The following is a 27123-nucleotide window of genomic DNA, read 5'->3' on the forward strand; positions in this document are numbered from 1 at the left end:
TCTCACCCATAATAGTGGACGAATATTTTTTTCCTTCCAAAATGCCTCTGATTATAGCTTCTCACTGAAGAACAGGTCTGGGCCTAGATCTTTAATCCATGAAGCCCAAGATGCAGTCCATAGTCTTTACATTCTGGAAAATTTTAATATGTTTCTCTTATTAGCAAAGATCACAGGGAAGACCTGTCTGTACAATGCTTCGATAGTGATCTTAATTTTGATTCTTTCTGACATTCCCTTAGCTTATTTGCAGCCCTTGAATTCTGCATAAACTGAGATAGAATCCCATTTAACTCTGACAGAACAATAATTGTTCAATTTCACAGAAACATGTTGATTCAAAATACTGCAGTGTGCAATCTAATTTTAGAGAGCTATTTACATTTTTATAGCACATTCCTACAACTGATATACATGGGTGCATTTGAAGTGATTAGTATATCCTTTAATCTTAGGCAAAAGACAAAATTTTGTCTAGTTACTAGATATTACCTATTAATTTGAAGCTTAATTATATTCTGAATCAATTCTGATTTACATTTAAATTACAAATTAAATTTTACTAGCATTAATTGACAATATTACTTTTAAAAATATATATTTTATGTCCATGAATAATAATTCAAAGTAGACTGCACTTGTTGGATTAGATGCTATCCTGACAGTGATATTAATATTAATATCTCCAGAAAACTTTCTCCATTAGAATATCTAATGTCTTATACAATAAGATATACATTTGAATCCAGCAAACTACCAGTGATGTAGGCAGTTGCTATAGGTTCTGCAGTATACTTCTGCGTGCAATCTGTCTCTCTCTCTCATATTATATATGTAGAGAGTGTGCAAGTATGCTGCAAAGCCTGTGGCAACTACCTACATCACTGGTAGTTTGCTGGATATATATATATATATATACACACACACACCATACACACAGAGGAAATATACAAAACAAACAGAAGCTACTGGGAAACACTGTACATCTCATAAAGTCATTTTTAATAAGACAAGGAGCTTTCTGTGAACCATGACAGTTAGGTCACTTTATCTTCTTAGCTTGTGAAACTCAAGAGGATATGTAGAGTTGAGTCACATCAATCGTTGGCTGGAACTTCTTCAAGGAACATCTACAGGCTGCAAAAAGAGATGATCATTCAAGTCCTGATTCAACAAGTAACTTACATATCTAGTAATAGAAGTAGTTCCATTCATTTCCATTGGACGTCCTTAGGCATGTACTTATAATATTCTAAATCAGGGCGTCAACTGGTGGCACTGTTTCTCAAAGTCAGTTAGTAATTCACATCCCCATGAGAACTGCAGGAATAAAGTTACTGTAATTTCCATTTATGAAAGAAGTTATTCACTAACCTCAGTACAACTCATTTGTAAAAGTTGCCATTATCTCTACCCCAGCATGGTGGTCGTGAGCATATGCTCTTGGAGATATCTTTCTTTGGATGAGAAGAAGAAGAATGAAAGCACTTGCCACTTAATGATCTTGTGGCACTTCCCACAAGAGTAGATATGTATTAAGTCAACTGTCATGCTCTGGCACTTCCATTCAGCCTCCCTAGAATTCTACCTACAGTTTCAGTTGCATGTGACATTCTTCCCCTTATGCTCACTTCAACGAGATGCAGAACAAGTCAATGTAAGTTGAGGGTGGTCACTAGAGTCTTGCAACTCAACCTGAACACAACCAAACCAGCTTCAAGCATTGAGTGAGGGCTGAGAACAACCCAGCTGACTTGGATTCAGGTCAGATAAGAGTCAATCACCTCCTCCTGCCTAAGGGACTGGCACAATAGCAGTTGTGTGTCCCTTCCTGCTGGCCACTGCCACCTCACTGAAGTGTGTGTGCTGGGAAGTGAGTGTACCAACATGTTGCAGTGCCTCTTACTCTGCCATGCAGCAAGGCAGTGGGGGTGGCAACAGAGGAGCATTTAGCTGCCTCAGGGAACCCCACAGGCAGGAGACAGAGGTGGATTGTGGAGATGGTGTGTGGGTGCCAGGAAGACCCCACCATGTTAAGCCCCAAAGACCAGGCCAGGGTAGAAGCACTTGACACAGGTTTGAGGGGAAGTGTCAGGTTCAGGTCATAGAATCATAGAATACTAGGACTGGAAGGGACCTCGAGAGGTCATCGAGTCCAGTCCCCTGCCCTCATGGCAGGACCAAATACTGTCTAGACCATCCCTACTTGATATTTATCTAACCTACTCTTAAATATCTCCAGAGATGGAGATTCCACAACCTCCCTAGGCAATTTATTCCAGAGTTTAACTACCCTGACAGTTAGGAACTTTTTCCTAATGTCCAACCTAAACCTCCCTTGCTGCAGTTTAAGCCCATTGCTTCTTGTTCTATCCTCAGAGGCCAAGATGGACAAGTTTTCTCCCTCCTCCTTATGACACACTTTTAGATACCTGAAAACGGCTATCATGTCCCCCCTCAGTCTTCTCTTTTCTAAACTAAACAAACCCAATTCTTTCAGCCTTCCTTCATAGGTCATGTTCTCTAGACCTTTAATCATTCTTGTTGCTCTTTTCTGGACCCTCTCCAATTTCTCCACATCTTTCTTGAAATGAAGTGCCCAGAATTGGACACAATACTCCAATTGAGGCCTAACCAGCGCAGAGTAAAGAGGAAGAATGACTTCTAGGGTACGTCTAAACTACATGCCTCCATCGACGGAGGCATGTAGATTAGCCAGATCGGCAGAGGGAAATGAAGCCGCGATTAAAATAATCGCGGCTTCATTTAAATTTAAATGGCTGCCCCGCTCTGCCGATCAGCTGTTTGTCGGCAATCGGGGCAGTCTGGACGCGACGCGCCGACAAAGAAGCCTTTCTTTGATCGGCACAGGTAAACCTGGTTTCACGAGGCATACCTGTGCCGATCAAGAAAGGCTTCTTTGTCGGCGCGGCGCGTCCAGATTGCCCTGATCTGCCGACAAACAGCTGATCGGCACAGCGGGGCAGCCATTTAAATTTAAATGAAGCCGCGATTATTTTAATCGCAGCTTCATTTCCCTCTGCCGATCTGGCTAATCTACATGCCTCCGTCGACGGAGGCATGTAGTCTAGACACACCCCTAGTGTCTTGCTCACAACACATCTGTTAATGCACCCCAGAATCATGTTTGCTTTTTTTGCCACAGCATCACACTGCTGACTCATATTCAGCTTGTGGTCCACTATAATCCCTAGATCCTTTTCTGCCATACTCCTTCCTAGACAGTTGCTTCCCATTCTGTATGTGTGAAACTGATTTTTCCTTCCGAAGTGGAGCACTTGGCATTTGTCTTTATTAAACTTCATCCTGTTTACCTCAGACCATTTCTCCAATTTGTCCAGATCATTTTGAATTATGACCCTATCCTCCAGAGCAGTCACAACCCCTCCCAGTTTGGTATCATCTGCAAACATAATAAGCGTACTTTCTATGCCAATATCTAAATCGTTGATGAAGATATTGAACAGAGCCGGTCCCAAAACAGACCCCTGCGGAACCCCACTTGTTATACCTTTCCAGCAGGATTGAGAACCATTAATAACTACTCTCTGAGTACAGTTATCCAACCAGTTATGCACCCACCTTATAGTAGCCCTATCTAAGTTGTATTTGCCTAGTTTATTGATAAGAATATCATGCGAGACCGTATCAAACACTTTACTAAAGTCTAGGTATACCACATCCACCGCTTCTCCCTTATCCACAAGACTCATTATCCTATCAAAGAAAGCTATCAGATTGGTTTGACATGATTTATTCTTTACAAATCCATGCTGGCTGTTCCCTATCGTCTTGCCACCCTCCAGGGGTTTACAGATGATTTTCTTAATTACTTGCTCCATTATCTTCTCTGGCACAGAAGTTAAACTAACTGGTCTGTAGTTTCCTGGGTTGTTCTTATTTCCCTTTTTATAAATGGGCACTATATTTGCCCTTTTCCAGTCCCCTGGAATCTCTCCTGTCTTCCATGATTTTCCAAAGATGATAGCTAGAGGCTCAGATACCTCCTCTATCAGCTCCTTGAGTATTCTAGGATGCATTTCATCAGGCCCTGGTGACTTGCAGGCATCTAACTTTTCTAGGTGATTTTTAACTTGTTCTTTTTTTTTTATCTTCTAAACCTACCCCCTTCCCACTAGCATTCACTATGTTAGTCATTCCTTCAGACTTCTCGGTGAAGACCGAAACAAAGAAGTCATTAAGCATCTCTGCCATTTCCAAGTTTCCTGTTACTGTTACTCCCTCCTCACTGACCAGTGGGCCTACCCTGTCCTTGGTCTTCCTCTTGCTTCTAATGTATTTATAAATAGTCTTCTTGTTTCCCTTCATTCCCGTAACTAGTTTGAGTTCATTTTGTGCCTTTGCCTTTCTAATCTTGCCCCTGCATTCCTGTGTTGTTTGCCTATATTCATCCTTTGTAATTTGGCCTAGTTTCCATTTTTTATATGACTCCTTTTTTATTTTTAGATCATGCAAGATCTCATGGTTAAGCCAAGGCAGTCTTTTGCCATATTTTCTATCTTTCAGACGCAGCAGAATAACTTCCTTTTGGGCCCTTAATAATGTCCCTTTGAAAAACTGCCAACTCTCCTCAGTTGTTTTTCCCCTCAGTCTTGATTCCCATGGGACCTTACCTATCAGCTCTCTGCGCTTACCAAAATCCTCTTTCCTGAAATCTATTGTCTCTATTTTGCAGTTCTCCCTTCTACCCTTCCTTAGAATTGTGAACTCTTTCACCCAAGCTGCCTTCCACTTTCAAATTCTCAACCAGTTCCTCCCTATTTGTTAGGATCAAATCTAGAATAGCTTCCCCCCGGTAGCTTTTTCAACCCTCTGAAATAAAAAGTTGTCTCCAATGCAGTCTAAGAACTTATTGGATAGTCTGTGCCCCACTGTGTTATTTTCTCAACATATATCTGGATAGTTGAAGTCCCCCATCACCACCAAATCTTGGGCTTTGGATGACATTGTTAGTTGTTTAAAAAAAGCCTCAGCCACTTCTTCCCCCTGGGTAGATGGCCTGTAGTAGACTCCTAGCATGACATCACCCTTGTTTTTAACCCCTTTTAGCTTAACCCAGAGACTCTCAACACTTCTGTCTCCTATGTCCATCTCTACCTCACTCCAAGTGTGTTCATTTTTAATATATAAGGCAACACCTACTCCCTTTTTTCCCTGTCAATCCTTCTTCAGCAGCTGTACCCTTCCATATAAACATTCCAATCATGTGTATTATCCCACCAAGTTTCTGTGATGCCAACAGTGTCATCATTGTACTTATTTATTAGCACTTCCAGTTCTTCCTGCTTATTACCCATACTTCTCGCATTTGTATATAGGCATCCAAGATACTGATTTGACCTTGCCTCCCAGTTTTGCCCTAACCCTCCTCTCTCTCTGCCATTATAGCCCACGCTCCCTCTCATTTCCAACCCATCTCCCAGGTCTCCATGTTCTCCACTTACCCGTGGGCTTTGCTCACCTGTCCCCATTGAACCTAGTTTAAAGCCCTCCTCACTGGGGGTATGTCTACACTACCCCGCTAGTTCGAACTAGCGGGGTAATGTAGGCATACCGCAATTGCAAATGAAGCCCGGGATTTGAATTTCCCAGGATTCATTTGCATAATCGGGGCGCCGCCATTTTTAAATCCCCGCTCGTTCGAACCCCGTGCTGCGCGGCTACACGCGGCACGAACTAGGTAGTTCGAACTAGGCTTCCTAGTTCGAACTACCGTTACTCCTCGTGGACACAAGAAGTCATTCTTCTGCTCTACTCTGCACTGATTAGGCCCCAACTGGAGCATTGTGTCCAGTTCTGGGCCCCACATTTCAGCCCCAGCTTCTGCCATTCATTTCTGCACGTAGCAAATTAAGCCTAACTGCTGTTCTGGTTTGACACAGAGCATTCTGCACCCATTCCCTTCCGGGCAGGGAGCAAGCCTGTGCCCCCAAATCACAACAACAATGCAAACATTTGACCATAGCATCGGGGCACCATTTCAGATTTAGGGTGGGGCAAGCTGTGCATGCCCTGAAGGGGGCAGGAAGAGAGTGAGAACATAGCATGGGCAGATGCGGACAGTGGTTTTAGCAGTGTTACTGAGTATGCTTAGTATAAGCCAAGTAACAAACTGGGGGGGACAAACAATTCCATTCACCCTCCCCTGCCACACACACACAATTCTTTCTAGGGCTACTAAGACACTGGAAAATTCTAGGTTTGTTGTTTTCGGGGAGTTGTGGGGGGGGGGGGGCAGATAACTTAGCAATTAGTTGACAGGAGCCCTGTATCTAATTCCTATATAAAAGAAAGAAAAAATAAATAAATATTAAACCTACTCAGCTCTAATATTAACATGTTCTGACATCTTATGGCAAGGCACTTAAGGGACACTGGTTAGCCTTAACATTTGAATATATAGTTTTACTTTCTTGCTAACTGCAGAGAGAGAGAGACTGTCAAGGGCTCTATCTCAGCTCTGGAAAAGGAGTGGGTTTTAGTGGGTTTCAGCAGGGGGCAAATACTTTGGGGCTTTATAGAAGATCAGAATGGCCACACTGGGTCAGACCAATATCCTGTCTTCCCACAGTGGCCAATGCTGGGTGCTTTAGAAGGCATCAATAGAAGAGGCATTCATCAAATGATCCAGCCCCTATCACCCAGTCCTAGCTTCTGACAAACAGACATTAGGGACACTGCTCTTGCGCATTCTAGCTAGTAGCCATTGAGGGACCTACTCTTCTTGAACTTATTTTGTTCTTATCGGAACCCTGTTACACAGTGTTTCTTAAACTTTTTAAGACGGAGGAACACCAAACAATATTTTTTTATGAGGAACACCAAGGATTTTTGTTGAGCAAAAAAAAAAGTCACTTGCCTCCTTTAAGGGCAGCCTTTTTGAACTCTTGTTCTCTGTGGCACACCTCCAACTGCTGTTACAGTTTGGGCCTTTCCATCATCTCCTGGCAAAGAGTTCCACAGATTGACTGTGAAGAAATAATTTGGTTTAAATCTGCTGTCTATAAATTTAATTTAAATCTTGTGTTATGTTAGTGAAGGAGTAAATAACATTTCCTTATTCTATTTTTCCAGACCATTCATGATTTTCTATACCTCTAATATATTCCTCCATCCTTTGGTAATTTTTTTCTCAAAAAAATGAAAAGTCCCAGTCTTGTTAATCATTCCTCATATGGAAGCGGATCCTTACCTCTAATAATTTCAATTGACCTTTCTGTACCTTTTTCAAATCCAGTATTTCTTTTTTTAGATGGGGTGACAGTATTCAAGATGTGGCCATACCATGACTTTATATAAAAGCAACCTGTTATTTTCTGTCTTATCTATTCCTTCCCTAATGATTCCCAATCTTCTGTTAGCTTTTTAGTTTTTAGACTGCCACTGCACATTGAACTGATGTTTTCAGGGAACTATCCACAATGATTCCAATATCTCTTTCTTGAGTGGGAACATCTATTTTAGACCCCATCATTTTTTAATGTATAGTTAGGATTCTATTTTTCTATGGGCATTACTTTGCATTTCTCAACACTGAATCCTATCTGCCATTGTTTTGCGAGATCCCTTTGGGTGTGTCTACACAGCAAAGTTATTTTGGAATAATGGCCGTTATTCTGAAATAACTATGTGAACATCTACACAGCAATTCCTTTATTTCGAAATAATTTCGAAATAACAGCCGGCTTATTCCGACTTCTGTAAACCTCATTCTACAAAGAATAATGCCTGTTCAGAAATAACTATTTCAAAATAAGGAGTGTGTAGCTGCTCCACTTCTGCTATTTCGAAATAGCTCCTCACCAGTTATTCCTCCTGGGGCCCTAAATCAAGATAGCACGTCTACATTAGGGAAGCCTGCCTCGGGCTCATTTTGAGGCTTCCCTGCAATGTAGATGTGCTATTTCGAAATAAGCTATTTCAGAACAATTATTCTGGAATAACTTATTTCGAAATAAGAGTGCAGTATAGATGTACCCTATGTAACTCTTTTCAGGAAAAACTTAAAAAATAACAAATAGTCCAGTAGCACCTTAAAGACTAACAAAACATGTAGATGGTATCTTTGCAGTCAGCTTTGGACTTAGTTCTTTGAGTAACTGTGTAGTACCTGCAAATTTTGCCATCTTGCTATTTATCCCCTTTTCAAGAACATTTAAAAGTTGAACAGTGCTTTTCCAAATTCAAATCCCAGCAGCACAACACTCATTGCTACTTCTTCCCTCTCACCCCAGCTTTTAAGTACCTGGCAATGTTTTCATGATGATCTAACAATCCCAGTTTGTTACTCTTTTTAATCCCCTGCCTCCCTCTTTTTATAACAAACTTACTGCTCCAAAGGCAAAGCTGCAAGCAGGGAACCAGAGTATGCTGCTTTAAGCAAACCTCAAGTATGAAATGCAGGGGTTCAAACTCGGAAGGGGAGGCTAACTGCACCTCCTATATAGTCCCCATGCGTGGCGCTGGAAGGGAGGAACTCCTGAGTTCTAATCCTGCTTTGCTGAGTGACTTGCTAGGCTGTGGCCATGGACAAATCACAGCACCTCGTTGCCTCAGTTTCCCCTCTTTGTGAACTGGGAATGATGGTACTTACTGCTTGTACTGTAAGATGAGATGGTCTCTGAAGTGCCATTCTGTGCATGGGCAGCCATCAACACGAGGTTCTGCTCTCTTCTGTGTGAAAGTGGGGCTCAGCTGCCTCTACTGCACCATTCCATTCCTCATCACCACCCAGCCTAGCACAGCATTTCTCTATGGGCTCAGATCTGAGTGGAGGGAGGAGCACAGACAGAACAGGCTGGCTTGACATGTGGGTGTATGGGGAAGAGTCCGTTGTTTTCCTTCTTCCATATCCCTTTATCTTTCGACTAAAGGGGTAGGTCCAGCCTCAGGTAGATGATTTCAACAGAATTTTTAATACCCTTCCCCACAGAAGTCCTGCAGTAGGTAGAAAGGCTTTGGAATATTTAGTCAAACCAGGTACCTCCAAATGTTTACATTATTTTATATATGTGTGTACTTTAAACATGGCTACTGGAGTCTTGCTTCTCTAGATGAGGGCCTAGGAAGGTGAAAGGCTAAATTAAATATCTACTTAAGTGCTTTGCTGAATTAGGGTCTTTTGGGGGGCGAGGGAAAGCAGTAAGTGGATTGACATTAAAACGATATCAGAGTGCATTTTAACTCACCAAAACCAATTTGCTTTGTTTTCAAAGTGTCTAAATCAAGAGAAGAGAATATGCCTTTGACATGAACTTCCTGACCTTTATCAACTTATGGGATAAATCTATCTGATTTTATTTCTGGTGTTCAGCACAGAAAAGGATTAAACTACCTTTCTAATCACTAAAATACATCACATTTGACATTATCTCATTTATTATCTATTCCCTATCTCACTGAAAGAATAATTCTTATCCAATGATTCTTCCATCTCTGTCTTATATTTCTTATGAGATGCTTTGGTGAGCAGACTAAAAAATCATCAAAGCGCCTAACTACTTTTGCATGGAGCTAAACTAGCTTTCACTGCCACCTACACACCGTACTTCCCACAACTGCTGCTGTTCATCACCATAGAAACCACCCTCTTTCTGTGGCCTAATCAAGTCTGACCTGGTATTTGATTTACCCGTCTGAACAGTTTATCCTTGGCACCCATGCCACCATCCGAGCATAGAAACATCTGTGTGATACATCTTATGCCAAGAGAAACTTACTTGTCAGGTCTGTGTGTTCAGGGATGGCTACAATTCCACTTGTTCTTGCAATAAAATGAACCTCTTCTGCCACTTAAACAAAAGAACACTTAAATTTATGCAGAGGCTGAAATATATGATTCACATTCTGCCTTAACAACTTAATCCCCTAGATGGAAACAATTAATAGAGATGAGAACTCTCAATTATATTGCATTTTTCTTCTTCTGCAATTTCCTTCAAAGAAAGTTAGGTCCCTGTCCAGGGTAAAGTTACTTTTTTTAAAACATTTTATTTTCTTTCCCTCCAAAAGGGCTTTAGGAATCCCAGAATCATCACATTTAGTGTTTCCCATCTGTCTCCCTGCATGAGAGGTGCAAATTCTTTTTGTCTATAGGAAATCCAGAAGACCACATCACTCTGATATTAAAGGAGGACATGGACCAAAACAATTGGTAGCAACTCCTTCCTTGAACATTTTTTTTAATTAAAGCCAACTATGAATGATAAGGCAAGATTCTCATGGGGAGACTGTAATCACCCTGACATCTGTTGGGAGACCAATACAGCAATACACAGACAATCCATGAAGTTTTTGGAAATGTTGGGGATAACTTCCTGATACAAGTGCTGAAGGAAATGACCAGGGGCCATGCACAGTTTGACCTGCTGCTCACAAACAGGGAAGAACTAGTAGGGGAAGTAGAGGTGGGTGACAACCTGGGAAGCAGTGATCATGAGATGATACATTTCAGGATCCTGACCAAAGGAAGAAAGGAGAGCAGCAAAATACATATCCTGGACTTCAGAACAGCAGACTTTGACTCCCTCAGAGGACTGATGGGCAGGATCCCCTGGGATGCTAACATGAAGGGGAAAGGAGTCCAGAAGAGAAGGCAGTATTTTAAAGAAGCCTTATTAAAGGCACAGGAAAAAAACATCCTGATGTGCAGTAAGACAAACAAATATGGTAGGCAACCAGATTGGCTTACCAGGGAAATCGTTGGTGAGCTAAATAAAAAAAGAAAGCTTATAAGAAATGGAAACTTGGACAGATGACTAGGGAGGAGTATAAATATATTGCTCTAGAATGAAGGGGAGTAATCAGGAAGGCAAAAGCACAACTGGAATTGCAGCTAGCAAGAAATGTAAAGGGTAACAAGAAAGGTTTCTACAGGCATGTTAGCAATAAGAGGGTGGTCAGAAAGGGTGTGGGGCTCTTACTGGATGAGGGAGGTAACATAGGGTATGTCTACACTACAGAGTTTTGTCAGAAGAACGGCCATTTTTCCAACAAAACCTGAGTTATGTCCACACTGCAATCACGTTCTTCTGAAAGTAAATCAAAATAATAGAGGGGATTTTCCGGTACTCGTAATCCTCTTTCTACAAGGAAGAAGCCTTTTTCCAAAAGAGCTCTTTTGAAAAAAGCATGTGTGGCTGGGGAAGAGGGAGTTCTTTCAAAGGAAGAGGAAAGAAGAAAATGCGCAGGTTCCCTGGTAGCCACTCCATCCATAAGAATCACAGCTTACATGTGAGATAGCGTCCATTTAGTATGCTATCTTTCAAAAAAGCAGATCGCTTTTTCAATGTGCTTTTGCATGTAGATGCTTCCTTTCGGAAGAAGTTTTTTTAGACGATCTCTTCCGAAAAAGGTCCTTCCAAAAGAAGCCTGCTGTCTAGACACAGCCCTAGTGACAGTTGATGTTGGAAAAGCTGAAGTACTCAATGCTTTTTTTCCTCTGTCTTTACCGACAAGGTCAGCTCCCAGACTACTGTACTAGGCAAGGCAGTATGAGGAGGTGGGCAGCTCTCGGTGGAGAAAGAACAGGTTAAGAACTATTCAGAAAAGCTAGACATACACAAATCCATGGATCCGGATTTAATGCATCTGAGGGAAATGGCAAATGTCATTGCAGAGCCTTTGGCCATTATCTTTGAAAACTCATGGAGATCAGGAGAAATCCCAGGTGATTGGAAAAAGGCAAATGTAGTGCACATCATTAAAAAAGGGAAGGACAATCCAGGGAATTACCGACCAGTTAGCCTTACCTCAGTCCCCGGAAAAATCATGGAGGGGATCCTCAAGGAAACCATTTTGAAGCACTTGGAAAGCAGAAGGTGGTCAGGAATAGTCAACATGGATTCACCAAAGGTAAGTCATGCCTGACCAATCTAATTAGCTTCTATGATGAGGTAACTGACTCTGTGGATATGGGGAAGGTGATGGATGTGATATACCTTGACTTTAGCAAGGCTTTTGATACATTCTCCCACAATATTCTTGCCAGTTATATAGAGATATGTAGAGGTAGATATGTTGTAGGGCAGGGCAGGGACTGGGTCCAGAGTGACCTAGACAGAGGATTGGGCCAAAAGAAATCTGATGAGGTTAACAAGGATAAGTGCAGAGTCCTGCACTTGGGACAGAAGAATTCTAAGCACTATTATAGGCTGGGGACCGACTGGCTAGGTAGAAGTTCAGTAGAAAAGGACCCAGGGATTACAGTGGATGAGAAGCTGGATATGAATCAACAGTGTGCCCTTGTAGCCAAGAAGGCTAATGGCATATTAAGGTGCATTAGAAGGAGCATTGCCAGCAGATCTAGAGAAGTGATTATTCCCCTTTATTCTGCACTGGTGAGTCCACATCTAGAGTACTGCATCCAGTTCTGGGGCCCCCACTACAGAAAAGATGTGGACGCATTGGAAAGGGTCCAGCAGAGGACAACCAAAACGATTAGGGAGCTGGAGCACATGACCTACAAGGAAAGGCTGAGGAATTTGGGCTGATTTAGTCTGCAGAAGAGAAGAGTGAGGGGGGATTTGATAGCAGCCTTCAACTTCCTGAAGGGAGGTTCCAAAGAGGATGGAGAGAGGCTGTTCTCAGTGACAGATGGCAGAACAAGATGTAATGGTCTCAAGTTACAGTTGGGGAGGTCTAGGTTGGATATTAGGAAAAACTATTTCACTAGGAGGGTGGTGAAGTACTGGAATGGGTTACCTAGGGAAGTGGTAGAATCTCCATCCCTGGAGGTTTTTAAGTCTCAGCTTGACAAAGTCCTGGCTGGAATGGTTTAGCTGGGATTGGTCCTGCTTTGGGCAAGGGACTGGACTCAATGACCTCCTGAGGTCTCTTCCAGCCCTATGACTCAATTATTCTATGATTTTCATTTACATTAGGGTCATATTATGTCTAAGCTGGGTGTAAAATAGCATTAGAAATGAGAATTAGGCCTACGAGTTTCAAGCCTATCTAATTCTAAACTGGAACACCAGACCCCTCAAAACATGAACAGGCATGGATCTTTTATTTTGGCTCTTCCTTTTGAGCATGTTTCAAAGGTTTTGCACTAATAAGGGTCACTTCTCTAACGTATGTTGAATTGTGGATACAATTGTACATTTAGCAAACATGAGTCTAGTGCCTCTCTGAAAATGCAGCCTCAGGTGACCCATCTTTTTATTTCACTTACAGTAATTATTAATAGGATTAAAAATTATCTTCTGCAGAGGAAGGATGCTTATACAGTTCCAACCTGGGCCTGAGGAAATGTGGCTTATCTTTGTTCTGCCACACGCTGTGTTCTCCAAGTGACAGGTCATTTCACTTTTCTGCGCCATGGTTTTTGGGTCAGTTGGGATGTTTAGCACAAGGTGACACTTCCGGAGGTGTTGCAAGTGGTAGTGCTCAGGGCTTGCACCAAGTTCACCTCAGCAACATGATTTTTCATTTAAGATTATGTTTCTATACTGCACTCCACACAGGACCACAGCTAGTGCAAAACATGGCAGCCCACATACTAACTGCTGATTCATGCAGAGACCTTATGTTCTATCTCTGCCCCAGAATCTCTACTTGGCCCTGTTGATTTTAGGTAGTGACTTGATCTTTAAGGTCCTAAATGGTTTGAGGTCTGGTTTTCTGTGATACTGCAGCTGCTGAGATCATCAGAACCACTAGAGCTAACATCCTCTTCTAGGTATAAATGGCTCGAGTCAGAGATTTGTAAAACCAGAAAGAAACATTAGATCATGTAATCTGGTGTCCTGCATTACACAGCCATAGCTACCTGGTTACTGAGCACAGTAACATGTGTTTGACTAAAACAGGGGTGTGCAAAATATGCCCTGCGGGCCAGATCCAGCCCAACAAACCTTTGGATCTGCTCGCAGTTCACTGGGACCCTGAGGAAAGCTCCCTGCCTGCCGCAGCCCCAGGCCACTCAAAACAGCTGGCTGCTGGAGCAATGTTCCACGTGCCCCAGTGCCACGTGCCCCAGTGTCTCCCAGTGCAGGGAGACTGCATGTTGCCCCCACCACCAACACGCAGCTCCCATTGGCCAGAATTTAACCAGTGGGAGCTGCGATGATTGTGCTGGGGGCGAGAGCAGCACATGATGTCTCCCCCTACAGCAGCACGTGGCACCTAGAGGCACATGTTCCCAGCAGCCTGCTGCTTTGAGTGGCCTGGGGCTCCAGCAGGCAGGGAGCCTTCCTGAAGGTCCCACTGTGCTACTGGCCAGGAGCTGCCTAAGTAAGCGCCTCCCCGCTCAGCCTGCATCTGGCACTTCACCTCTTCCCACCACCCAATTCCCTTCCCGAGGTCACCATCCAAATTCTCTGCACCTCTCCTTCCCCCCACTGCCCCAGGTCACAATTCCCTCCCAGACCCCGCACTCTTTCCTGCACTTTTCCTACAGGCCAGAGTTCTCTCCTGCACCCATACCCCTTCCCCAGCCCTGCAAGCCCCTGACTCAGGTCATAACCCAGATGCTCTGCACCTCCTTCTGCACCTGTCCCCCAGGCCAGAATTCTCTCCTGCACCCATGTCTTCTCCTGAACCCTGCATCCATCTCTTGCCCCAGATCATAACCCACTCCTTCACCCCAACTCCCTCTCAGACCCCTCGCCCTCTCCTGAACCTCAGGCCCTCCCTCAAGCTCCCTTCCATACGCAACCTCTGTCCCAGACCCAGCATCCTCTCCACAGGAAAGTACAGCCCTTGAACATGTACCAAAATCTTGGAGTGCCCCCCCATCAAAAATTATTGCCCACCCCTGGATTATAGCATATCTTAGTGGGAGACTTTGTGATAGGGGTGCTGGAACAATTTATATAGTGGGGGAGCTTAGAGCCTTTGAACCAAACTGTAAGCCCTGCATATGGTGGAAATAATGTCAAGCCAGGGGATGCTGCAGAAGTCCCCCCCTGCAGCCTTATTTCCAGCACCTCAGCATCTATGGGTATGGAGAGCCCCTCTCTTCCCTTGGTAATTGGTCCCATAGTAGTTAATCACCCTCACTGTTAAGTTTGAGTGTATTAGCTGTCATTTTAATTTGTCTGACTATAATTTCCAGCCAATGGTTCTTGCTACGCCTTTCACCACTAAGGGAAAAAAAAGGAGTTCCTAAAAGGCCATCTTGACCCCAGGCAAATAGTGAGGATCTTCTTTGTTCCCTGTTCTTTTGACATGGTTTGGATGGACTTGGAGTTTTTAATGTTTATAGCTGCATCTAGATAGATAAAAATGTAAATCAAATTACTGTAGATAGATAAAAATGTAAATCAATAGGAATAATATGAACCAAAGAAGAGGTTTTAGGAACACTGTTCCTTGCTGTGAGGAGCAGTGTCCCATCCTAAAATACACCCTTTCCCGTGTAAATAGCCACACATGAACTGACGATCCACTTTCAGCAAGCATTAGGTCACTTGCTCTAATATCATCTTGCTCTAATGTTTATGCAAAATAGAAGGGAGCTTGGCCAAAGTTAAGCCCTTTTTAATTTCAGCAAATACTGGAAGAATACTACAAAAAATTCTTCCATGTATCATTTTAACCTGATGCTCCTCTAACGCTTTATTCTGCTTATACCACTCAGCTTTCTACACTGACAGGAAGAGCTAGCCAGAAATGTGAACAGTGATCACATCCAGAAGACACATGGCTTTGCTACGAGAAGTGTGGGAAACAGCAGGGCATTAGAGACAAATGTAAGCTGAACCCCCATACAGAGCGCCCCTATTTTTTAACCCATGTTCAGGCAAATCTATTGATTTCTGATTGCCAACGGCCAGGACAGTCAACAGCAGCATTATGTGGTACTATAAGAATCAGCACAGTTAGCCTCCCTTCTCAGATATTTTCAGTTCTGTACCAATCTTTTCAGTCATATTCTTGCCAGAAAAATGCTGCAGTAACCTGCAGGCACAGTCCAAAGCTTTTCAAATGGCTTCAGTAAAAGCTTCCTTAAAACTGCTGCAGAAAATTGAACACGTGACAGCCAATACCCCGAAGGCCCTTTGCAGAATAAACTTTATGTTAAACTGTAACAACTGCACAGTTATATTGGGATCAGCGCCAGCATGGGCATCTGCTGCAGAAACATCTTTTAAAAGAGCAGCATACAAATGTCACTTATCTCAAGTTGCGATTATAACAGAAAACCAATACCGCCCCTCTTGATAAAGACACTTATTTGATGTTCTTGGCCACTTGGAATTTCCTGGCAATAGTGAGGATAGCACTGTGATTTTCCTGCTCCAAAGCACGAGGCCCCGTCAGTTTATAGAAGGCAGAATTCTCATTGGCTGTGTCTACACTGGCATGAATTTCCGGAAATGCTTAAAACGGAATACTATTCCGTTTTCAGTTTTTCCGGAAAAGGAGCATCTACATTGGCAGGCTGCTTTTCCGGAAAAGCCCTTTTTCCGGAAAAGCGTCTGTGGCCAATGTAGACGCGCTTTTCCGGAAAAGAGCCCTGATCGCCATTTTCGCGATCAGGGCTTTTTTACGGAAAAGACTACTGGGCTGTCTACACTGGCCCTTTTCCGGAACAGTGTTCCGGAATAAGGACTTATGCCCGAGCGGGAGCAGAATAGTTTTTCCGGAATAGCGGCTGATTTTGTACAGTAGAGCATCGTTGCTTTTCCGGAAATTCAAGGGCCAGTGTAGACCGCTCGCAGCTTATTCCGGAAAAGCGGCTGATTTTCCAGAATAAGTAGCCCAGTGTAAACACAGCCGTTAGGTTTTAAAAATATAAGAAGGCCTGTGAACCAAATCTGATCAATACTAATGCTAATGAACAGAGGGCATAACACTCACACACTAACACGTTAAAATATTAACTACCAATCCAGATGGACAACATTTTCAAGACATCTATTTCACAATGAATAACCACTCCAAGACTGCTATAGTCTATAATATATATTCTATTTTATTCTGTACTTTTAAAGTCAAAACAAGTTTTATACTGTGGGTGAGCATCCATCTTTATGCATTATTAACCTATATCCAATTTTCCAAAGTGTGCTTAAAGTAAGTAGGAGTTGACAATACCTTTTCTTCTGCAAGTTCTTTTCACTGCAAGAACAAAGTCCCAATGAAGACTATAATCCTAAAAACTGTGGATGAATCAAGATGAGAAGAGTTACAAACACTTTGCAAGTCATGACCTTGACAAATTTGAAGAATGAATTTCACCTTTATAATTTTAGACAAGTGCAAAAGTACTTCACTTGGGAAGGCAAAATCAAATGTACAACAACAATTTGAAGACTAACTGGCTGGCCAGCTGTATTGCTGAAAAGGATCTGGGGAAATCACAAACTGAATGAGTCAACAATGTGATACTGTTGCAAAAATGGCTAATATCATTTGGGTGTGTATTAACAGGGGTGTTGTATATAAGACAATGGAAGTACTTATCCCACTCTGTTCAGCATGGGTGAGGTCTTAGCTGAAATACTGCATCCAATTCTGAGCGCCTCATGTTAGGAAAGATGTGGACAAATTGGAGAGAGTCCAGAGGACAGCAATGAAAATAACTTTTGAAAACCGGGGCACAGTTAGTCTTGAGAAAAGAAGACAGAGAGACCTGCTAAGCCTTCAGAAATGTTAAGCACTGTTATAAAGAGCATGTTGACCAGGTGACACAGAGAACTGAAGGTAGGACAAGAACTGGGCTTAATCTGCAGCACAGTGATTTAGATTAGATCCTAGGAAAAACTGTCTAGTTATAAAGGTTTAAGCTCTGGAACGGGCATCAAAGGGAAATTGTGGAATCCCAATGACCAGAGCTTTTGAAAAAGAAACCTCTCAGGGCTGGTTTGGGTATATTTGGTCCTGCCTCCGTGCCAGAGAGCTGGACTTGAGGACTTCTCAGGGTCCCTTCCAGTACTGCATTTCTATGATTTGATTGAATTATAAAATATTTCTTGCTCAACTGAAATAATATGGTGGAAAAGCTGAAGGAGTAAAGTGAAAATCTCAAGACCAACATTTCTTTTGGATCAGGGATCATCTCTGGTCAGTGTGTTGTACAATGATTAGCAAAGCAGAGCCCTGACCTTTACGCACTACTGCAATATGAATGAGAAGAGAAATAATTATAATGACCATGTGCCACTCGGTTTACCTAGATGCTATCTATCCAGTATATTCCTCACATTGCTGTTGCTGGGACACAGTTTCTTCAGCATATAATCCCTTCAAAAAAGGCTTCCATTTTCTTTAGCAGGTTCAGTTGTAAAGTGCAGGGTATATCTACAGTACTATTTTAAATAGGGATGTACAATTCTGTTTACATATGTTTAACCAGTTAACCAGCCCGCCATGACCCACCACAAGCAGGGGACTGCTGGAGCAGCCCCCTCCTGCAGCATGAGGGGCCCGGCCAGGCTGGGCACCAGTCAGTGTTTCTCAAGCAGTGGTATGCGTACCCTTAAGAGTACGCAAGAGAAGTCTGGGGCGGGTACATCAACACAAGTGAAATTTGGCAAAAAATGTCTGGGATTTTGTCCTGCAAAGAGGATCAGGGAGGGGGCGGCGACATGTGCCTGTCAAATTGAATGTTTGGAGCCGCGCACCCGGACATTAACAGCCATTCTGTTCACGTGCCCCAGCATTGGTGGGAAAAGCACATGGCTGGGTGGCTCCAGTGAGACCCAGGGCAGTTCCAAGTTGGGGGCAGGTTTGGGCAGGGAGAAAAAAATATCACTTGTACAGCCACCTCTCCTAGTTCATTTCCTCCCTGGCAGCTTCCCCGGGGTGCTCCAGTGGAGAGGGCGGCTGAACCTGGTAACGCACATTATCTCCACCCTCACCAGCACTGCAGTACAACACATCCCCTTCGCCCCTTCCCTGTGGCACTGCGGAGAGGAGCTAAAAGGCAGTGAAGTGGCACAATAAGCTTTACTCCAAAGGATCCCCCTGCATCAGTGGCAAAGCAGGATGAGGGTGAGGTGGAGGAGGCAGTTGCCCCCAGGTGCCACGATAGGGGGGCGCTGGGCTGGGGTGGGAGCGCATACAGCCCCATGCGGCAAGCTTGGCATTGGCGAGCCACTTGTTCCCTGTAGTCAAGCTGCCAAGACAGGGCTGGGCAGTGGGAGTGGGCACTTCAAAGGTAGGGTTACCATACGTCCAGTGCCTGGCTCTGGGGGAGAGGAGAGGCATTGGGTTAGAGTGGGGGGATTAAGGGGGCCTGGCTCTGGGGGAGGGGAGGGGCATTGGGTTAGAGCGGGGGGCTGGGGGTGCCTGGCTCTGGGGGAGGGGTGCGTGCATTGGGGGTACTTATAATTGTTTTAAAATGGGTGCTTTATTAAAAAAAGGTTGAGAAACACTGATCTAGTTAACCAATTACCCTGGTAAGCATACCAGTAAGGCAATGCTTACCAGATAACCGGTTACCCCTTTACACACCTAATTTTAAATAAAAGAGAGTTTGATTTGACCAGTTCTGCCGTACAAACCCTATTTCATCATCATCTGTTGGTTGATGGATTAGATTAGACTATTGACATCTGTTCTACATTGGCCATAAAAGACCAGGTGGTAAACTCCTTAAGCCTTTTGGTAGGCAGTTGCTGTCACAAGTAGACCCATTAAAATCAATGGTACTGCTCATCTGAGTAATTGCTCACCAAGAGAAGTAGGGGGTTCACAATCTAGTCCAAAGTGAATTGGGACAAAGATGACATATAGCTCCTGTTAAATTATTGTTCTTGGGTGCTTTTATGGAAGGGTCCTTGCAGAATATGTCCATAAATGTCATATACCTGGTTTATCTTGCTGGCTTGTATCTTCATAAATACAATAGCAGACTAGCTTTGTTCTCTTGTTGCTATACTACTGAAGCACATTTTGATGTGTACTAAGCTGTAATTACCGCTTTTGGCAGGGTGCAGAAAATGAAAATGGCAATTACCTAGTATTTAATTATACTTTTTATTAGTTATGCTCCTTTTCCCATGCTCAAACATACTTCACCAGAATGAGAATATGCTACAAACCTTTGTGGGTTGGGAAAGCAGACAAGAGTTAGATCAACTCCAGCTACAAGTGCAGACATCTCCAGGTGAACTCAGCTCAAGATTTGTTTGATAATGTGACCTGATATATGGTACTGCTGTGCTGCCCCCTCAGATTATCAGCTGGTAGCTAGTGACGCTCACAGCATGGGTCAAGCTGAACAGAGACATGGTGAGACAGAAGTTTGCAAGGATGAATCTACACAGAAAATGAACCAGGTAAAATACCCTGCAACTGTGCTTTGTTACCCAGGCAAATAAGAGATTTCACTTAGCCCAGAAGAAACTTGCACCATCAGACTGGGTGTTTTTAAGTGTTCCTCATCGGAAAAAATCTTGTATCAAATATGTCAGCAACCTTGGTAAAGTGGAAAGTGACTCCAAGGATAACACCTGCCTCCCAAAATTCAGAACAAAAATGAGAGCAATAACTAGATTGCATTTTTCAATGCATGAATAACAAGGACATAGAATGATACAATCAATATGGATCAGGAGTAGAAGGCAAGAGAGCTGGGCCTGGAATCTCTGGCTGGTCAAACTGCACTCAGGAGGGTAACATTTTTAAGGGTTCAGCATGCCACATCCTAACGACATAAAAAACCCAAACAGTGGGTACTTAAGAACAATGTGCAACTTCTCTATCAGCTTCATGTAGCATGGAGACTCTCATTGATTTTTCCCCCCCCCACCACCACCACCACCACCACCACTTTTTTTCTTCTTTCTCTTCCTCCCTCACTCCTCTATTTACTTTGAAACTGGACCTTTATTAACTCCATTCATCTGAAGAAGTGGGTTGTGCCCATGAAAGCTCATGATACCATATATATGTTTTGTTAGTCTTTAAGGTGCTGCTAGACTATTTGTTATTTTTTAAGTGTGAGGGTTGACTTTCTTTGTTCATTTACATTTAAAGTTTGAAAGGAAAAACCTAGCTTAGCTCTTAGGACACCTATTCTTAGGAATAGATTTTTGCAATGCTTACCTTGCTCAGTAGAACTTCCCCTCATTCAACTCAGTGGGCCTACTTGTTATAAGGGTAGCACTGATCAGTCTGAATAAGAGCTTTAAGAAATGCTCACTCCATAGACTTAGAGCAATGGAGAAGTATTACTGGGAGTCCAGTGGGAGATTCAAGAAGTAGCCCCCAGGAGCAATAGTATGAAATACTTCAATCCTTGAGGTCCACAATGACCAAAGACCTAACCTTCTATAAGACAGTAGAACACAGTAGAATTGAATTGAATAACTAATGCCCAATTTTGGTATAGAAACTATTTGGCTCCCCTCCCCCATTTTCTACAGTTATTTTAAATTATTCAATTTTAATTATATGCTAAGTTCTACAATATGCCAAGTCCTTAAAATGGGATGGAATCATTATAATTAACTACTGTTAACAGTCTTATGAACTGTTCATAGTAATGTGAATCACTCTTCATCCTAATACACATAATATTTAATATAGGAAACTACTCCTAATTGTATTATTATAAACTATTATAACAATGGGACCAGAACAAGCAGGTTAGCGTACCAAATAAGGGAGCAGCAGAATGCTCCAGAGCAGTGTTTATTAACCTTTTTTTTTATAAAGTACCTCTTTTAAAAAAAAAGTTATAAGTATCCCCAGTACCTACAGTTTTCAAGCACATAAACAATTTTTCTACCATTGCAACACATTTGTTTAAACAACTTAATCGTGCCCGGGGGGGGGGGGGGGGGGGGGTGAAATTTGTGTGTGTAAAAAGTTCAAAAATAATAAAGCACTATAAAACTTAAAACAAAAATTCAGTTTTCTCCAAATTTCAGTTGTATTGACATACCCTCCAGACTTCTCTCATGTACCCCTAAGGGTACTCATACCACTGGTTGAGAAACACTGCTCCAGAGCATTCCTCCAGATATTCTACCCAGAGTACAATGAAACTGCAAACAAAACAAAATAAATTGCTCTAGCAAGCTATCCAACTGCCAAAAACTTTGCTGCGAACAAGAGCAATACCCTAATTTTACAACCAAGGTAAAGAATTTCCTGATAGCAGCCAAATTCACTCCAGTACTCAGCAGCTCTCCTGGAAAAAACTGGAAAAGAAAGAAACAGGAAGAGCTCACTAAATCCCTTGGATCAAAGGTTGTCAGACTGGTCTATACAGGGTACATATGGAGATCCCACAGGGCCTGGTTGTAAACCTCTTCTTCCCGAGGGTGAGCAGTCATTTGCACAAGTAGTCACACTGAAGTCAATGAGACTGCTTTGCTAGCTACAGCTCACAGACATTTACCTTTCCCCCCACCCCCGCATCCCCCTTCTGTTCTGAAATTTGATTTGTCCTTTTCATATGTGTTCATTTTTTTTAAATTATATCCTTTGGTATATATGGTTGTGACTATTTTCTTCCACTATTTGATCTGAGGAAGTGGGTCTGGCCCACGAAAGCTCATCATCTAATAAACCATCTTGTTAGTCTTTAAAGTGCTACATTGTCCTGTATTTTGTTTCAGCTACACCAGACTAACACGGCTACATTTCTATCACTTGCTAGCTACTGACTTTCTAAATACCCAAGATGCTTTTGAAAATTCTACCTAATATGATTTTCTGAAGAAGAAGAAAAAAGACAAACATGTACTATTCTATGCTGCATTGCTTCTTATATCACACTAATCACTGTAAAAGCGGCGAGGAGTGGCTCAGTTTTTTCCAGGAGAGCTGCTGAGTCCTGGAGTGCATCTGACGAAGTGGGTCTTTGCCCACGAAAGCTTATGCTCCAATACTTCGGTTAGTCTGTGAGGGTATGTCTACACTACCACCCTAATTCGAACTAGGGTGGTAATGTAGGCAACCGGAGTTGCAAATGAAGCCCGGGATTTGAATTTCCCGGGCTTCATTTGCATAAAGCCGGGCGCCGCCATTTTTAAATGTCCGCTAGTGCGGACTCCGTGCCGCGCGGCTACACGCGGCACGGACTAGGTAGTTCAGACTAGGCTTCCAATCATATCAAGTACAGTGCAGCATTCAGTATCTCACTTTGCACTAGACCAGACAGACTCAGAAGGGCTGGGCGTTAGCAAAGGTGTGACATGCAATAAGCAAGAACAAACAAGATCAAGCTAAATTACATGTTCCTGTACTGCTTATTTAAATACTGAATAATACTTGAGTAACCAAATAGCTATAGCCCTATTGATGTATACTCATAACAATTACCTATGTATATTGCTAATGCTTATATGTACTCATTAGTACATCAGTTTTGTTTGTTCTTACCTGCACCACAATGAAAACGTTTATACACACCTTTGTATTTTGTTTAAACATACATTTGGATATTACATGTAACTACTGCTATGAAATAGCAGGTTACAAAAAGTCATGATTTTTTAAAAATTGCTTATTTGTTCTGCATCTTGCAGGACTGGAACCCCAACCACTGCACGTCTGTGAACCAATGCAGGAGTTTGAAAACCCCAAAATGAAACTGATCAGAAAATGAGAGAAATAATTCTTGTAAAGTTCTTTCGGAGCAGGGGGATGGAAGGGAGGGCACCTGTAGAAGCAATGCTTCAGATGGGTAGCCGAGTTAGTCTGTAACAGGAAAAACTTAAAAAACAAATAGACTAGTAGCATCTTAAAGACCAACAAAACATGTAGATGGTATCATGAGCTTTCGTGGGTACAGCCCACTTCTTCGGATGACAGGAGTGTTAGAAATCCAGATCCAAGAATAAATAAGGGAAGAAAGGAGAGGGGAGAAGGAAAAAAAGAGAAAAAGGAGAAAAAAAAGGAGGGGAGGAAGAAAAAAGAGATACAGTGAGTAGATAAACTTCAGCGGGGTAGTGGAGTTAGGCTATAACAGGAAAAACTTTAAAAACAACCATAGAGATGTAGCCGTGTTAGTCTGATCTTGCTAAAACAAAAGAAAAACTATGTAGCACTTTAAAGACTAACAAGATGGTTTCATAGGTGATGAGATTTCGTGGGCCAGACCCATGATGTGAGGAAGTGGGTCTGGTCCACAAAAGCTCATCACCTATTAAACCATCTTGTTAGTCTTTAAAGTGCTACATAGTTTCTCCTTTTATTTTAAAAACAACAAATAGTCTAGTATCACCTTAAAGACTAAATAGTTACAAGAGGCTGATAAAAACCATTAGCACCTCCATTGTTTGGTTGGTAGGGTAAGTCATAAGATGTGGAAGGTAGTGTGGGAGCTAGGGGATGTCTTTGTTCATACCATTTGCATAGGAATTAAACTTGTAAATGAAGTTAAGTACCAGTCCTTCTCTGGGCATTTGGCTTGTGGAATTTACCTGAAACAAAACAGTGACTTGGAGATCCATTAATGCATGTCCACATAGATTAAAATGCGCTCCAACAGGTTTTTGTGTATTGTCTTTTCAGATATCTGATTTGTGTCCATTAATTCTTTCCAGTAGAGACTGCCCAGTTTGGCCAATATACATGGCAGAGGGGCATTGCTGGCATAGAACACATTAGTGCATGTGCAGTTAAATGAGCCTCTGATTTGGTGGCTGATGTGGTTGGGTCCAGTGATGAAATCATTAGTATAGATGTGTGCGCAGAGTTGGCACCGGGGCTGATTGCAGGGTTGAGTTCCTGGGTGATTATGATGAGGTGTGTTGCATGGTTATTAGAAAGAATTTGTTTGAGCTTAGGGGGTTGTCTGTAAGCGAGAATTAGCCTTTCCCCCAAGGCCTCTAAGAGTGAGGGGTTATTTTCCTGGATAGGCTGTAGATTGTGGATAATGCATTGGAGGGGTTAAAGTTGTGGTGATGACAAGTGGAATTCTGTTGTTTTCTCTTTTTGGCCTGTCTTGAAGTAATTCATGTCTGGGTGCCTTTTTGGCTCTATCGATCTGTTTTTTCACTTCTCCGGGTGGGCATTTCAGTTTTATGAAGCAAATGTTGGACATTATAAGGGAAGTAGCCGGTCTAGTGTGATCATTGCCCAAGCCAAGAGAGGCACTGGTAAGATTTATTGAAACCATTTAAGTTACTACAGGCAGTCCCTGGGTTACGTAGAAGATAGGGACTGTAGGTTTGTTCTTAAGTTGAATTTGTATGTAAGTCGGAACTGGTACATATTGTAGGGGAAACTCTAGCCAAACATTTCTCCAGAGGTCAGTTTTATTCTCCCACACCTCACTTCCCTCAGTCCTTTATTCTCAAGCTGAGGTGTCTGCTGAGAAAAGCCGCTCCGTGTCTCCCTGGTCTGCTGGGGGTGGGGGGCGCTAGCTTCGCGTCTTCCTGGTCTGCTGGGGGGGGCGCTAGCTTCGCGTCTCCCTGGTCTGCTGGGGGGAAGCAGCTAGTGCGGGGTTGCCTCACCCTGTTTGTAAGTAGGGATCCGATGTAAGTCGGATCCATATAACACGGGGACTGCCTGTATTAATAACATGGGTAAGAAATAGTTTTGAATGTATGATTTGTAGTTAGATCATGTCCTTTTACAACAGGGGTGGTGAACTTCAGGCCCAGGGGATGGATGCAGCCCTCAGCTTACCGAGGTTCCAAGACCGTTCCCCCCTCCCCTGCCCAGCATTGGCCAGCCTGCGCTGCCGCTCCAGCCTCCCTTCCTTCCCACTGCAGGGCTGAAGCACACAAAATCTATGAGGTTGGGCCCCTCTAGTCTCTGGTGTGGGAGGGGAATGTGGGGAGCGTCTTTCTACTACTCAGTAGTGGACCACATGAGCGACGGTTTTTTTTCTTTGTTTTGTTTTTTGTTTGTGATTTCTCATTTATGTGCAGCCCCCGACTGATTTTTCTGTGTGTCAGTGGCCCTGGACCCAAAAAAGGTTCCCCATCCCCGCTTTATAATCTTAGGGCAGCTCATATTTGCTCTGGTCACTGAGATAGGAGATTTACAGTCAGATAAGAACTGTGTGGAGCTTTGTAGCTTCCACTATGTGGCTCTTAGTGACGGTTTTTAATGGTTCTGACTTGCAGGGGTTTTCCCACAGTGGACTTGTCATCAAGTGAACCCTAGTCTCAAAGCACAACTGCTATGATTTACAGTGTGGCCATGAAAAGAGCACAATTTGTATTCTCATCCACACACACAAAAATGAGCCATGGATATATGCATAAACATGGATGCGAATACCCACAGATTTGCAGAGCTCTAGCGGTGAGAGGGAGGGATCCCTGCAGGAAAGCAGTGACACTGGCAGCATGTAAGAGCTCTTCCCCTGACCCATCCTGGGGTCAGGAGACACAGGAGCTGACAACTTGCCGGCTCTTTGCAGTTGTCACCTACCCAGGCCCAGATCAGGCTGCTTGTAGAAGGTGTTTCCTCACTGCGTTTTGGCTGCAGGCCAATGCAAACACTGAACTGCATTCAATGGCTCTGAGTGCTGCTCAGTATTTGCATTGGCCTGCAGCCAAGATGCTGCTGCGACAGGGTGGGCTGAGAGGGGGGCAGGGGAGCTGTGCAAAGCAGAGAGGCAGGACGGAGGGAAATCCTGAAGCTGCCTCTGCAACTGTGGTTCTGGATTGCACATGGAGGCTCAGGCAGGGCAACAGGATGGGACATGGCAAGAGGACATGCTGCTACATGGAACCTCACATGAGGGCCCCATAAGGAGCAGCCAAGGCTAGCACGGAATTCGCCTTCACAGAATTGGTCTGCTCCTGCCCTGCAGCTACATCGAAAAAACCCTCTCCACATAAACACAAAAAAGTACCACCATGTGTTCTAATCTATGCAAACCAGTGACGCACGCCCTTTACCTTCATCAGGAAGGTTCATTCAGCACTGGACTTTGCACCCGGACAGTTAAGCTCACAGTGTACACACATTGTTTCCCCGTGCGATAAGGAAACTGTATTACAGTGTACTTTTTCTCTCAGCACGAACATGATTTTATAAAAGAGCAAGTGTATTTCGAGTTATAGCTTCAGCTGGTTTGCCATGATTCATATTCTCTCATATTCATGACTGACTGTTTAGCACTCAGTCTCAGAGGGTAGCCATGTTAGTCTGTAGCGCTAAAACCAAGTAGTCCTGTGGCACCTTAGGCTGTGTCTAGACTACATCCCTTTTTTG

General features: G+C 43.1%; 1 long non-coding RNA gene across 2 annotated transcripts in view; it reads right to left on the reverse strand.

Moving 5' to 3' along the window:
- Window positions 1–985: 985 nt before the first annotated feature.
- Window positions 986–27123, reverse strand: part of LOC142827772 (uncharacterized) — a 29016-nt gene continuing 2878 nt past the window's right edge. For both annotated transcript variants that reach the window (XR_012902522.1, XR_012902521.1), the window contains exons 3-7: window positions 17086–17150; window positions 9762–9833; window positions 8636–8807; window positions 6902–7010; window positions 986–1137 (exon numbers count right to left, since the gene is read on the reverse strand). This is a non-coding gene — a long non-coding RNA (uncharacterized LOC142827772). The remainder of the gene's footprint in view (window positions 1138–6901; window positions 7011–8635; window positions 8808–9761; window positions 9834–17085; window positions 17151–27123) is intronic.

The sequence above is a fragment of the Pelodiscus sinensis genome, chromosome 3, assembly GCF_049634645.1.
Source record: "Pelodiscus sinensis isolate JC-2024 chromosome 3, ASM4963464v1, whole genome shotgun sequence".
NCBI classification, from domain to species: domain Eukaryota; kingdom Metazoa; phylum Chordata; order Testudines; family Trionychidae; genus Pelodiscus; species Pelodiscus sinensis.